The 14085-nt window shown below is 51.6% G+C and overlaps 1 long non-coding RNA gene across 1 annotated transcript; it reads left to right on the top strand.

Moving 5' to 3' along the window:
* The first annotated feature begins 7060 nt into the window (after positions 1 to 7060).
* On the top strand, positions 7061 to 10702 carry LOC134478232 (uncharacterized). Its single transcript, XR_010050723.1, has 3 exons — positions 7061 to 7292; positions 8777 to 9250; positions 10600 to 10702. It is a non-coding gene; the product is annotated as an uncharacterized LOC134478232 (long non-coding RNA).
* Positions 10703 to 14085: the final 3383 nt, after the last annotated feature.

Below are 14085 nucleotides of genomic sequence, written 5' to 3'. Positions count from 1 at the left end.
ATGTTGGGCGGCAGCGTCAGAACGGAGGCCGCCACGTTGCAGTTTGCGGCTCTTTCTGTTCCTCTCTGGCTGGGTCAGAGATAGGGCTGGTGGGAAGAAGTCAGATCAAGGAAGCCGTGAGTTCATGATTCACGTGTCGGCCCGGAACTCCCAGGCTTGAACCCCAGCAACTGCCCAAGGACATGCACTCCTTCTGTCCTGCAGCTCAGGGCGGCTGAAGGGTTAGAGAAATTATCACATCAACTGGCAGCCGGCTCAGGATTTTGCAAAATCTCTCCTCAGCTCTTAATTCCTACCTATGCCGCTAAAGCTGCCACAACTTGTGCCCTATTCATGCTTAGAAAGACTAGCGAGGAAGCGGGCGGGAGCCCCACCGCTGCCAGCAAGGCTCTCCAGGACGCCTCGGAGGGGCTGGCGCACAGGGAGAGCAGCCGCCGCTCAGAGCCGCGGTGAGGCGGAGCGGGCCTGTCTGGAATGACGCGCTAACTCGACTTGTGTGGCCAGGACTAATCAGGGTCTACATCAGAAGGAACAGGCAAGGTACATATGGGACTCATTCCGCATCCGAACAGCCCGGAGACGCCAACTGCGTATCCCGTTACACACGGGACCGGGAGATAAGGTCCCAGAAATGCGGTGAGCTCTTTCCACCAAACGTCCTAGGACAGTGTTGCTCGGTGCCCCTTACTGTTTTTATTTGGAACTTTATTCCTTGTTTCCTCTACTTAAAGGGGCTACCCCTCAGAAGCCGTCACCCCGTTACACTTATTAAATGACTACCACCGCAGCCAGGGGCCACTTGTGGCTTCTGATACTTGGAAATGTGGAAATGTTGGAGAAGGTTCAGGAAAGACTATAAAAAATAAAAGTGCTGGGAAAACAAAGGCCGGGGGCAGGATTGGAGGGATTAATCTTTGCTGAAGTTTAAAACTGTTGGGAGACCGACGCCGCCATTGACCGTCTGATGAAGATTTCCACCTAGGGGAGCCAGAGCGGTGGTTTCTCCTCCTGTCTGCAGTGAGCCTGCAGGAACCGCTCCATGACTCTGACCCCCAGTTGGGCTCCAGGCTTGGGGGGCCCCCACAGGCTCTGCCGATGAATTATCCCAAGGGGATGCAGCTTTATTTTATCCAACATCAAACACAAAAATGTGTGCTCCTGGAGAGGTGATGTGAAACGTTTGTCATCCAGTGGGGACCTTTGCTTTTGAAAACTTGGAGGACCACTGTTTTGGGTGTGGCACTGACACCCAGGTGGGAGGAGGAATTCACCTCCCACCAGGGAGGAGGATTCGCTGAGGAGCAGTAAGGACTGAGATCATTCAGATGAGTACTACTTCAAGGTCAAAGGGGAGTTTATCTCTGCTTTAATCCACCGCTGCCCATCAAGGGCTGCTAGCATCCAGGGCTGGGTCCGTGGCTCAAGTGCCTTGCTGGGCAGGAGCTTGACGTGGGATCCAAGCACACAGTCAGGCCTGGCAGAAGGTGTTGCCTCGCACCCACTGGGAGATCCAGCTTCCTTCCTCACCAGCAAGAACAGGGAATGCCCGTTTGGATAGGGGAAGGTGAATGATCACGTGTGAGGCTCATTTCCTCATTCAGTATGAGTTTACAGCCAGCACTGAACGGAGCAGCCTCCTCCTGAAATCCTAAATTTGTCCCCCTGTGGACAAGCGGAACACACACACTCCCTGCTCAAAGGCCACATGAACCCGCCCCACTCGCCCTGGACTCCAGAGTTGGAGTTTTCCAGAGTCGGGAGGTGGCTGCCACCCACTCCTGCTGGATAGGGCGGAGCTGGCTGTCCACTCTGAGTAGGAAACTGCTTCATTCCACACGAAGATGATGATTAATCTCCCACTACGCACCAGCCTTCCGATCCCTTGCAGGTCTCGGTGATGATAAATGTGCCATAAAGAGTATCAGAGACCAACGTCCGAGACTGGCCATGGCCAGCCTGTGACGGCAGCGCTGCCCAGACACTGCCCAGCCCGTCCACCTGGGCTGGAGCCTGGAAGACGACCGTCCTTGCACCCAGCCCTTCCTCTTCGTCCCTTTTTGGCACATTTTGAGTCATCTGGAATGTCACAGACAGCACAGGACAGAGATTGGACAACGTTTCTTCACAAGTCCTAGGAGCAATGCTTTTCTGCTCAACTGAGGATTCTGTCAATCCCGCTCTATGGATGCTTCAATCCATGGCAGCCTCACCAGATTCCAGCAGCCCCGTGACTCCCGAGAGGCTCAGGGAGGCTCGGTGGCCCCAGATCACCTGGGAAAGCAGGGTTGGTTTGGTGGTAGCCATGCTTGGCCACACTATGTGCTCTGCATGGCCAGGTGCTCTCGAGGCAGCCTAACTCGGCACGCAATAGAAATACAAATCAGAATTTTAAAGCGCTTCCTCTTTTCCAGAGTTCCCAGTATGTCTGCTCAGCTATGAGGACTGCACAGCAGTAAAAACTGAGGATCTGTCACTAAATAACCAGCATGAGCCGGGTGAGATGGCGTGTGCCTGCAATCCCAGCACTTGGGGGGCTGAGGCGGGGGGACCGCTGCAAGTTCAAGACCAGACTGGACTACAAAGTGAGCTCAAGGCCAGCCTGAACTGTGTAATGAGACGCTGTCTCAAAAGACAATAAATAAATAAATAGTAAGTAACCAGCAAGGTCATGTCTCATGGCAGGAGAGAAAACAAAACCTAATTATTTAATTAATTCGTGGAAAATAGAAAAGTGTGTGCTCCACACAGTGTAATGTTTAAGAATCTGAGTCTATGACAAAACTTGGGGAACAAATCCCGAAATTCTGTGGCTCAGTTAGCTCCGTGGGAGTGGGGCTGCCACGGGCAGGTGCATAGGGCCTCGCAGTGGGCATGGGCACACAGGGCTTGCTTAGTGGCATTTTAACCTGTTGTGTATGCTGTATGACTTTACTCAGAGCGTGTTTCATAACCCAGTTTCAGGAAGCAGCTATGCAAATGCAGGAAATTTGTCATTACAGCAGCTTGCAGAAGCTCCGTAGTCTGTGCCCTGTGTAACTCATCCTCATCCCCGGTCAGAGTTTTCCTGCACTCCATGCTTGTAGTAAGACCTGAAAACTCTTGTGAATTGTAAAGAATAATTTGTTATGCCTAACATAGCACTGTGGAAAGCATGCCTTCTGCTAGTCACATTCCTTTTTTTTTTTTTTTTTTTTTTTTGAGATGGGATCTCGCTATGCAGTTCAGGTTGGCCTTGAGCTCACTTTGTAGCCCAGGCTGGTCTCGAACTTGCAAAAATCCTCCCACCTCAGCCTCCCGAGTGCTGGGATTACAGGCGTGAGCCACCATGCTCGGCTGCTAGTCACATTCTTTAGAAATTGTTCATCAGAATAAAAAGATGAGGATTTAACAGATCTGCACAGAGCCCCACGCAAGTCGTATCACCCCCTCCAGAGAGCAGGCTCCAGAGTCTCCCCTTGGCAAGGAGGAGGCTGGCTGATTCTCTGCGACACCCCAAATCCTGCGGAGCTCTCCCACACTGGTGGGACCGTGGCACCTCCCTCTGCCCTCCTTCTCTCCCTTTTCCTCTCCTCCGTCTCCTCTTTTTCTTTCTTTCCTTATTCCTTCTTTTTCTCTCTTAAGGTTTTCGTCCTTGGCAGTGAGCACGGCTTTTTTCCCGTGGACCTTTATTTTGCCCTGAAGGGAATTTACTGAGCTCTGAAACAGTACCAGGTCTTGGCGTCTGCACTGTCTCTGTTAGTGATTTCCGGGGAGCAAAGTGTCGGGATCGGGTTCTGTGTGGTCGTGGACAGGCAGCGGGCAGCTCGCTTACTGAGCTGGCTGCTGGTGACCACTCAGTGATAATCCAGATCGGAAGGCTCTTGTGCTCATGAAGCTTAGAGATATTTAACATAGAAAACTAGGATCACAGAAAAATGGAAAAAGAGAAAGAACATTGCCCATTTCTATCGGTTGTGTTAATACTTGAATTATTCACTTCCTGTCTTCTCTCAGTCTTCCGCTGTATGATGAGAACACAGGAATGGAAGAAGCAGCTCAGTCCCTGGCTGCAGGATCGCAAAAGCCCCGTTCTGTGGGGCTCTCAGACGCCTACTCAGTACCAAGAAGAGATTTAAAAGCCATTATTTTAGTTATTTCTCAGAGATGAGCCTCAATTCACAGCCGGCAGGACCGATCTGACCTTGATCTGCGTGGCCAGCACTGCTGTGTGCACACCCAAGGCCCGGTTCTCACACAGCCGCAGCATGCCCAGGCGAGGACCCCACCCTGGGCTGCCGTGCTCTCTCTCTCCTGGCAGTTTCCATGCTTGGAGACAAAAGACTTGGAAACTGAAAAAAATTCCATTTTTCTTTTCATTATTCTCAGAAACCCCAGTGCTGGGCACCGCTGGGGAGCAGGACTCCTGTGCAATCACCTGCCTCAGCCAGGGACAGCCGCTGGCCTCCCCGGGAACCCAGACAGTTCGGGGGTGTGGGAGGAGCGGCCTCTGTGGAGCAGCAGCACTGACCAGGTCTGCAGCTACACATGGTGACCCAGGTGCGCAGTTTCTTCCAGGGCCATTGCAGATCCACTGCTCCAAAAAGTCAACACTTGTCTTTATTATTTTTAATTCTTAAAAAAATTCTGTGGATTCTAAGATTTTATGTTCTGAACCATTCAAGAGTGAATCAGGGTGCAAATTTAGTCGAAGGTACTCAACGCACTTTAACAAAATAGCGCCATGTTATTTAAAGTAAATGTGGTTTTAAGTAAAATGTTAGCAAATCAAATCCAGCAACATATAAACTGGATGCTGCATCATGACAATGTGGGGCTTATCCTAGAGATTCTAGTGAGTGTAATAAGGCAAAAAATAAAAAAATAAAAACATGCATGTCTATTGGGAACAAAGAAATAAAACTATAAAAGGACAAATGATAATTCATCAAAATTAAGAACTTCTCCTTGAATAACACTATTAAAGAATGAAAAGACAATCCTCAGGCTTGGAGAAAATACTTACAAAGTATACACTTGAAAAAGGGTGTTAAGGTTTGTGTTTTGTTGCCCTCCCCCCAGCCTCATGCAGTCATGAATGCAGCTGAATCCAGCGTTCGTGATTGGCTCACTGTCTAGCACTGGGATTGATGTTGTGAGAGCTACACCCACCCAGGGCAGAGCCAACATACAGTGTAGGAGCAAGGAGAAGGCGTGGCTTTGCTCTTTTTGTGTGGTTTGCACTTGCTTTTTTGCAGGGGCGGTGAGTGGCCACCCTGCCACGCCACCCTGCTTTAGAGCCAGCTGAGTATGGATTGAAACTTCCAAAACTGCAAAATAAATAAGCCTTTCCTGCCCTAATTCAGGGTGTCAGGTATTTCGTCTCAACAATGAGAGAAAAGTAACTAAGACAAAGGGCTCATATTCAGAGTATGCTTAAAGATCCCCAAAACTCAACAACAAGAAAACAACTCCATGGAAAAATGGGCAGAATGACAGGGCCTGAGAGAGGCCAGGACAGGCATCAGCAGGGGCTTCCTCCGGCCATGGGTGCACCACAAGAAAGAGCTCTTGGGCTTCTCAAAATCATACACACCCACCTGTCGCGTGAATAAATGACCTTCATTCCTACTTAGTTACTTCAAAAAAAGGAAAGTGCTTCCACACAATGGGTGGTACGGATATGCCTGCGGCAAGTTTATTTATAACAACCCAAATCTTGAGACCATCTGAAGCCCCATCAGCCTCTGTAGTGGTGCACGCATGGAGACAGATCTCTGCCAGGAAAACCTTGGACTAGTTCAGTCCTGCAGTGCTGATTCTTGGGTCAGCTGTACTGTGAGCCAGAGGGTTTCGAGGGTCCTGGCCCTCGCAGCAGCCTGGCAGCGCTATTCACAGGGAAAGGAGGTGACATGGGGGAATTACTGACAGCAGGGATTGCTGGGTGCATGGTGTGACAGGTGGCAACCTGCTGCTGGCTGAAGCCACCACTGTGGCCAGGTGAGACCACTGGTCATCCTGTGAGCACATTCCTCAGTTATGAGCTGTGCTCCTGCATGCCAAGTTAGGGCTGCAGTTCGCTGCCATGGAAACAAGGCCAAGCTGAATTTAATTTAATGTAACAGATTCATACAAGGGCTAATATTTGGCAACAAAGAGGGATACATGTAACAAGCTGCAGTGTATGCTGTGCAGTGTCACTTAATAAAGCTGTAGAAAATCCAGTCAGTTAACCATGGAATGCTAGGGAAGCTCATCTAGAGGGACAGCTGATCAATAAATAGTTCTCTACACAAAGCTTGGGTGGGTGGCAGAGAGGGATTGTGAAGAGGACACTGGACAACTCCGGGGCGTGGTGATGACTTTCACTGTGTTGATTTCAGTGGTGTTTCACTGCCGTGGGCTTGTGTGGATAGGTATAGAATATATGGAAACTTACAAAGGTACACACTTTATGTGTGCGGCTTGTCGTGTATCGATGACAACAATAAGCCTGTGAAAAACTGTACCGGTGCTATGACGCTGTGCCCTTAACCTTTCAGGAGCTAGCCAGCATCTCCAATTATGTTTAAAATGCTTCCTGTTTTATCCCAAGTGACACAGACCATAATTGAAAAATTAAAAATTCATTAGCTGCCTTATGAATTATTTTTCATTGCAAAGTGCAAAACGAACAATTACTTATTAAAATAATGTCCTCAAAAAAAAAAAAAAACCTTCAAAATGCTGTCCAGACAGACTATAAAAATTTAGCAGAAGCACTGTGTGAAACACAAACTTGAATATAAAATGAAAATTGTGTTCCTATCCAAGCAAAAATGGACACAGAGCCCCAGTAAATTCTGGGTGAGCTTTTCTCTTGGTGCACTTCTAACTGTGGGGAAAAGTATCTTTTCCTAAAGTGTGTAATTACCCTCTGCCACTCTTAAATCTCCTCTGGTGTCTAAGCTCCCTTAATAATGGTGAACAGATGAGCAGAAATTAAAAATAGAGGCCGTCTGCCAGTTTAGCCCCGGAGCATAATGCACCTATAATGACAGCCTGATTGCCGGTGCCATTATGATGTACCCGGCCCTCTTTTCTGTCGCTGCCCGGAGCCGGGTCTCACAAAGGATGTGGAATCCTGGTCCGTGGAACCAGAGCACAGGCGGGAGTGTGACCCACGTGGTGAGGGGGAGCGGGCGAGGCCGGCGGGCTGGCCGGGGTCATGTGTGGAGAACAGAGAACGGGATGAGCATTTTCCAGCAGAACAGGGAAGGAAACTGACGTGTGTATGAATATCAAAATGAAGAAGAAAATACACGGAAAAGAGGCTGGTGAGTGGCCAGCACCGTTCCCTCAGCAAATACAGAGCGGTTCTAAAAAAGTATTAAAAATGAGGCCAAAAGGGTTATTATTCAAGACTGGTATAAAACAGAAGAGTCTGCAGATACCACTCTTATTTTAATTATTACTCAAATGTGGAAAAATCTCGTTTAAAATGCCTACCTTTAATTACAGTATCCCGTCTTCTCTGGGGTCTTATTCCTATCTAAGTTTTCCCAGTGACAGTTCACTGCACATCATAATGAGAGCTAAACGGTCCCCGGAGAGAGAAGGCCCTGGGCTGCACGGCCAGCACAAAGTAATGAGCTACCTTTTATTTTTGTGCTGGGAGTGAACCTAACACTTCACACACGCAGGCCAAACATCGTGCCGCTGAGCTACATCCTCTCCCCTTTTAAAAAACTTTATTCTGAGTCCAAGTTGCCTAGGCTGCTCGTGAGCTTGTGATCCTCCTGCCTCAGCCTTCCGACAGAGAATTGGGTGATTACACAGAATTGGGCGATGCATAAGGTTGAGATGACTTCTCTCACTCATTAAATGAAGTCCTTCAGTAATTTCAGTAAAATGTAGTCACAGCCCTAAAACACCAGGATACCCCCTCCGGATGCTGTGTCCTTGGGCAGGGGAGTGGGGGGTGACATCCCAGGTCCCACTGCCAGATGTCACTGCATGGACTGGGCTGGGCTGCCAGTCTGTGGTGGTCTCCATGTCACCTGTGTCCCAGCAGGGTCCGGCACACAGGGCTCGGACCTGGGCTGGCCAGGGCTCTGGTATCAGAATATCTTACAGACACTGCAGCCAGCAGTCTGCCCCGGGCACCATCCAGGCCATGTGGGTCGTTCATCCTGGCCTTGTGGCCCCACACCGCCCACCTGGTGCTGGCCCGGAGGGTCTGGGCACCAGAGCCCTCCTCGTCGCTGCCCGACCTCTCAGCAGCCCAGCTCCTGCCCCGGGTAATCTGCAGTGTGTGCAGCCTGGCTTTGTCCTCACGCCATTTTCTGAGCCTCCCCATTCGGAGCCCAGGGTGCTGTAAGGGCAGCACCCTGGCCATGCGGGTCTCAGGACAGTGAGGCTGGGTGCTCCTCTGCCCACAGCAGGAAGTGCTGTGTGCCACAGAAGCTGGCCACAGACTGGCATGAAACGGGATGCACAGGCCGGGGCGACCCCGGCTGCAGGCTCTGGAGAGACCGTGTTTCAGGATGCCTGCAGAGAGCCGTGCACCACAGCAGCCGGAGGAGGCAGGCCAGTGAGGCCAGGCCCCGGTGGCACTCTGGGTACAAGGTGCTGTAGCCTGCCTGAGGCAGGGGATGACATGGCACTGCCCCCAGAAAGCAGTGTCTGGGCCTGCAGGAGCCTCACACATGGCTCCTGCCCAGGAGTGGCTGGGTCTGCAATGGGGACCTGTGGTCCCATGGGCAGCAGCACAGGCTGGGTTATGTCTCGCCATTGTCTTCTTTCTCTGTGGCGTTTGCAGACCCCTGGGGACCCAGCAGGGAAGGACAAGCTGCTGCCCAGAGGCTGCAGCCAGGCCAGGTCAGGACAGGCCAGGAAGCAGACAGCTCTGACCCAGCCCCCGGGAGCTGCCCCGCGCCGTGGAGAAGAAGCTAGGCAACCTGGCCCACAAGTCCTGGTCCAACCTCGGGAATTCTGTTCACGTATCACCACTCAGTAAGGACGATGACGCGACCTGCAGGAGCAGGGCCTGCACATCCCCCGCATTGCTGAAGAAGCCACTGACCACATCCTCATCCCAGGCTGTTCCCCAGCCACAAAAGTAAGCCAACCTCCCGCTGTCACCTCCTGCCCCACTCTGCTCCACAGGAAAATCCACTGCACCTGGGCTCCCTGTTCCTCTCTGCTTCCTGCTAAGAGCTGAAAACTCATCAATACAGCCTGAGAATCTGCACCGCGATCTGCTGCAGCCACAGCACTCCCAGGGCAGGTGTAGGTAAGGGAACGCCTTCCTGAGAGATTTGGGAAGACAGTTCGGTTCGGGGAGAGGCGCCCTGTGGAGCCCTGGTGGGAAGCTGGTATTTCTGTGCTATTTTGGAAAATTCTTGGAAATGAGATGCACAAAAATTTCAGCAAAACTTTTTTTCATCCTAAGAATTTGGTAGACTGCCCCACGGTGAGGTGAGCGTCATGGAGCGGACAGGAGGAAGGGTCTCCTGCTCACTTGCAGTGCGGGTAATGGCAGTGCAGGGCTTGTAGCTGGCGCAGTACACAAAGCCTTCGGGAAGCTGTCTGCACTGCGTTTCAGTTCAGGGCTCCCCCAGAGCGGAGGGGTGTGGAGCAAACCAGCTTCTTGGGGCAGATGCAGCCGAGAGCCAGAGACCCGAAGGCCGTCTCCGCACCTCAAGAACACAAACCCCTTCCCAACCGCTTTCTAGAAGCCGCCACATTCTAGGTCGAGGACCTCAGCTCTCATTCTCAGCCTAACCCTTCCCTTGTGCTAGGATCGGGGCGCGTTCTCTTCGGGAGTTACTACTTAACCCAACCCGGAGAGGATGCAGCTGCCAGAGAAATCGGTAGTGGGGTGGCCCCACCCGCAGGCTGCCTGGGAGCCTTCCTGAGGAAGAAGCGGGCTTTGGGAAACTTCAGAAAGCAGGATTCACCTCCCTTCCTCCAAACGAGGGGGTGACAGTTCTAGGGATCCCATGGCTGGTTCTGAGGCCCCACGCCTGCACCAGAGCTGAGAGAAGCCCAAGGCACACGCTGGTGACATCACTCTCTTCCGGAGGGGAGGGAGAGGCCAAGGGAGGCCAGGTGACTCGCACAGAGCGGGACCCTCGGTTCCTGCCCGGAGGTTGGTGGGTGGCACAGCGTCTCTCCCCACGGCATGGTGCTGCTCCACATGGCACAGTGCGCTGCGGGCCTTGCCTCACCCTTGCGCAGGACCTCGTGCTGTGCCGTCCCAGCTGACACAGCTCACCACCATACGCAGAGGCCCTTTCCCTAAGTCGTCGTGGCTCGAGAGGCATGGGGTAGCGGAGCACCTGTGCCCCTCTTCCCTTCCCGGTCACTGCCGTCCCGGAGCAGCGGCTGTGCTGGTTTTGATTCTGGGCAAGGCAGGTCGTATATCTGTGCTCCTGGGTAGCTGACTGCTCTTGTTTAGCTCAATGTTTCTGGGATCCCCACAGTGCTGCATGTGGCAGTCCTTACATTTTTGACTGCTGTGTAGTATTCTGTGTAGTATTCCGCACACCAGCGTCTCTGGTTTCCTCTTGCCAGACATTTGGATAACTGTTGGTGCTCATCTGTTACGCACGAGGGAAACATGTTCCCATGCTTCACCAGGCAGGGGTCTCGTTCCTGGCGGAGGAGAAGAGCTGAGAGTGGGAGGGGACAGCAGCACAGAGCCCCGAGATGACAGCACCGACCTGCGCCTCTGCCCCCACGCGTGAGTCGCACTGTTCTCCTCCCTGCAGCACTTGCCACTTTGCGTTTCTCTAAAGACGTGACTCTGTTGGTTACTTCTCCACTTGCAGAAGAGTTGGAGGAAGAGTAGAGGGGTTCGTCCCAGTTTGTTTTATATTTTAATTGCTCCTGAGGTATCTCAGACCCTAACCTGTGAAGGCTTTCTGTCTGTCCCAGGACCGCAGCGCTTGGCAAATGACCACAGCAGTGAGGGTGCCGCTCCCAGGAGACCTCGGCCACACACTTAGCTAAAATATTGCAATTAAGATGCCTTCCACTGGCTCCTCACAGCCTTTGCTTCTTAGGTATGCTTTGTAGAGAAATGAGGGTTTTGGTCCGCGCACATCACAGCTGACTGTTCAGGGACCACTTGATGGTTGAGAGACAGACCTTGATTCCGAAGAGGGACGCGAGGGGATGTCATCGCGGGGCTGGGGGCAGCACCGCCACCCGCCTCGGGCCTGGTGCCAGCCCGCAGCCTTCACATTTCACAGCTTATTTCCCCCAGAATGTTTCCTGGGCTTGTAGCAGTTTGGAGGAATCAGAAAGAAGGGAAAATTGCTAGAGGACTCCTCCTCCATATTGAAGTTTAGAACCCAGAGGAGATCTGTCACTGTCACTACATCAAAGCTAAGGGTCCACCCGGGACAGAAAGCAACCAGTCCAGGTCTTCATGATGTGTCAGGAGCCCGGTCTCCGAGACCACCAAGCCTGCCCCCCAGGCACGCAGTGTGTGAGAGCAGCTGAGCCTCTCTCTCTAATACCTGGGCAGAAAAGAACCCAGCCACTCATTAGCAGCAGGGTGGCATTCAGGCTGCGCCTGTGCAGACGCCGACTCTGGGGCCCTGCTGATAGTCCCGGGAAAACCGTGTTGTCTCACGGCAGCATCGGGAAGGCGAGAAGGGGAGCACGCAAGGCTCTGACCTTCTGCTGCACGGGCCAGCAAGGCTGCAGGCTGGAGCCTGAGGGCTTTAGGTCTCCAACAGCTCCTGCCTGACCCTGATGGGCTCCTGTGGTCACTGACAGCAGAGCTTTGGCCGTGGCACTGTGTGGCCTGCAACCCTGAGCCTGTGCCACCTTCCTGTCGCCCAGCTGTCTCTCTCCCTGTCTTGTGCCTGCTTCTCCTGGGATCCCCTACAGGGACCAGTCTCTGCCCCACACTGTCTGTCCACCCTCGGGGACAGCCTCCTGCAGCCGGGGTGCTGCTGTGTGTGGCAGGTACAGGCTTCTGGCAACACCCAGAAACTCAAGAGGACACGTGGAAGAAAGGAGGCTGAGCCTGTCTATCCCCAGGGCTCCCGTGCCCTCCCTGGCATCCGAGATCACGCTGTTCTTCTCAGGCAGACAACTCGGGGCTCACAGGTTTCCAGCCTGATCTTCCCAGACGAGGATGTGGCCCGAATGAAGGTCTTTCTTTCTAAATGTGCAGTTACGAGGCAGATGCTAGACCTTCCTTCACCTGCTCAAAGAACTGAGTGTTCCAGAAACTCACTTTGCCTTGAAGATGATTTTGCTTCAAACCTAGAGTACATTCACCCTAAAATGCTGGAAATAAACCTCGACCACGCCCAGGGATTTTGGCACCTGTATGCTTACGATATCTTACTTCACTGTTTGTCACAGAAGTCAGACAACGCCACTCCTGATTCCTAAAAGAGCTCGTTCACTCAAACATTGTGCAGACACTGAGAATTCTTCCCACCATGTAGAGCAGGTTCCAGAACTGTCAGCCCTTAAATAAAAACCAGTTCGGAGCATTAAAGTCACAAATTCACTTTTCAGCCTTTACTAGTCCTCAATGGTAAAGGGATTGTTTTCTTTCTAAAGTTTAGTTATATATTATTAGAAAGTAACAATGTCTATTCTAATTACTGTCTTTTAGCTGAATTGTCCATTTTTTAAAAAAATTTTAACCATGGTTTAATAGCAAAGGCTACTCAATTCTTAAAGCATGAGTGTCCTGCAATTTAAAGGTTCGGCTGTAATCCAGGTATTATACAGCAAGTGCTACAGGGAAATTACGTACTGTGTCACCCTCTAGACAAAATTCCGGGAAACGTCTTACAGAGCTGTATTAATTTAGCATCACCAGGGTCCCTTATTGCTTAACATAAGGTATGGTCATGCTTGTCCCTTTAGCTAACATCCGAGTGGAGGAAGCATTTCGTTTTGACCCCAGTGCTTGATGAGTCCTGCGGCTCTTCTCCACCAGGCCACCATCAGCCCTGGTGAGCACAAGGTCGTGAGTTCAATCTCCAGTACCAAAAAAAGAGAGAAGAAAGTGGGGTGAGACACTCCACTGAGACAAAGTACCTGATGCCTGACATGGTGGCGGGAAAGGCTTATTCACTTGGCAGTTGTGGAGGTTTCAGTCCGTAATCAGCTGGCTCCAAGGCGGGGTGGCAAGAGTTCACTGCGGTAGAAAACAGCACAGCAACCAGCAACGGGAGCAGAAGGGGAGGAGCAGGGAGAGAACTCTCGTGTCCCTACCCTGTGCGTCCCCCACGTGGGCGTGGCCCTCACACCCATCAGCCAGCACTGGACCAGGAGTCATTCACAAACTCTGGAAGCCTGCCCCCACGACTGCATGCGGCTCTGCAGGGACATCCAGACTCAGACTATAACACGGAGCAACCCATTTTTGCCCACTCCCGTGTCAGTAATTTCTACTGAGCCTTAGGATCATTATATGCATGTGCAACATTAACAAATCACTCCTTTGGTACCAGAGCATGACGAATATAATTTTTGAGGAAACGCCCCTAGTTTCTCTGAGAAGCATGTGGAGTCCTCATGGTCAGAACCTAACTGTGTGCCCCAGTGGGGGAGACTGTCCTGCTTACGCAAGTCCTTCTGGGGTCCCGGGCCTGTCCTTTGCTGTGGAGATTTCTCCCACAATTTAACGCACACACCATTTCAAGCACGAGTGACCTGTCTGCATAGCATTCCCGCAGTCAGACACATTTGTTTAAAGTGCAGTGGCCCTGGTAGGGTGAGGACCTGCCACCCTTACACAGAGCCCGCAGGAGCCGTGGTCGGCTGGCTCCCCAGAAGGTCCACGTCCAGGCCTGCGGGGGTGGGGAGCATTTCAGACCAAAAGCTCAGATGAAGATTAACCCATTTCCTTGCAACTGTGGCAGATTTGGGTTTTATTTTTACCCCACAGTCTTTAAGTTACAATACCTCTTTTGATGTAGCATATGCACATTGTGGATTCATAACTGCTTACTCGGATACATTTGGAAATTTCAGAGCCTTTTTTGTCATTATAGATGCCAATAAGTATGTTTTCTAGGAGAAAAAAAATTGCACTTTTTTATTCCTGATTTGAGGATCTTAGATTCTTAAAAAATTTATAACCTAATA

This window comes from Cavia porcellus, unplaced genomic scaffold (assembly GCF_034190915.1).
Source record: "Cavia porcellus strain 051 isolate PalLab524CR breed Dunkin Hartley unplaced genomic scaffold, mCavPor4.1 scaffold_12, whole genome shotgun sequence".
Lineage (NCBI taxonomy): Eukaryota > Metazoa > Chordata > Mammalia > Rodentia > Caviidae > Cavia > Cavia porcellus.
The sequence above is the reverse complement of the archived record's forward strand: the minus strand, read 5'-3'. Positions and strand labels throughout refer to the sequence as shown.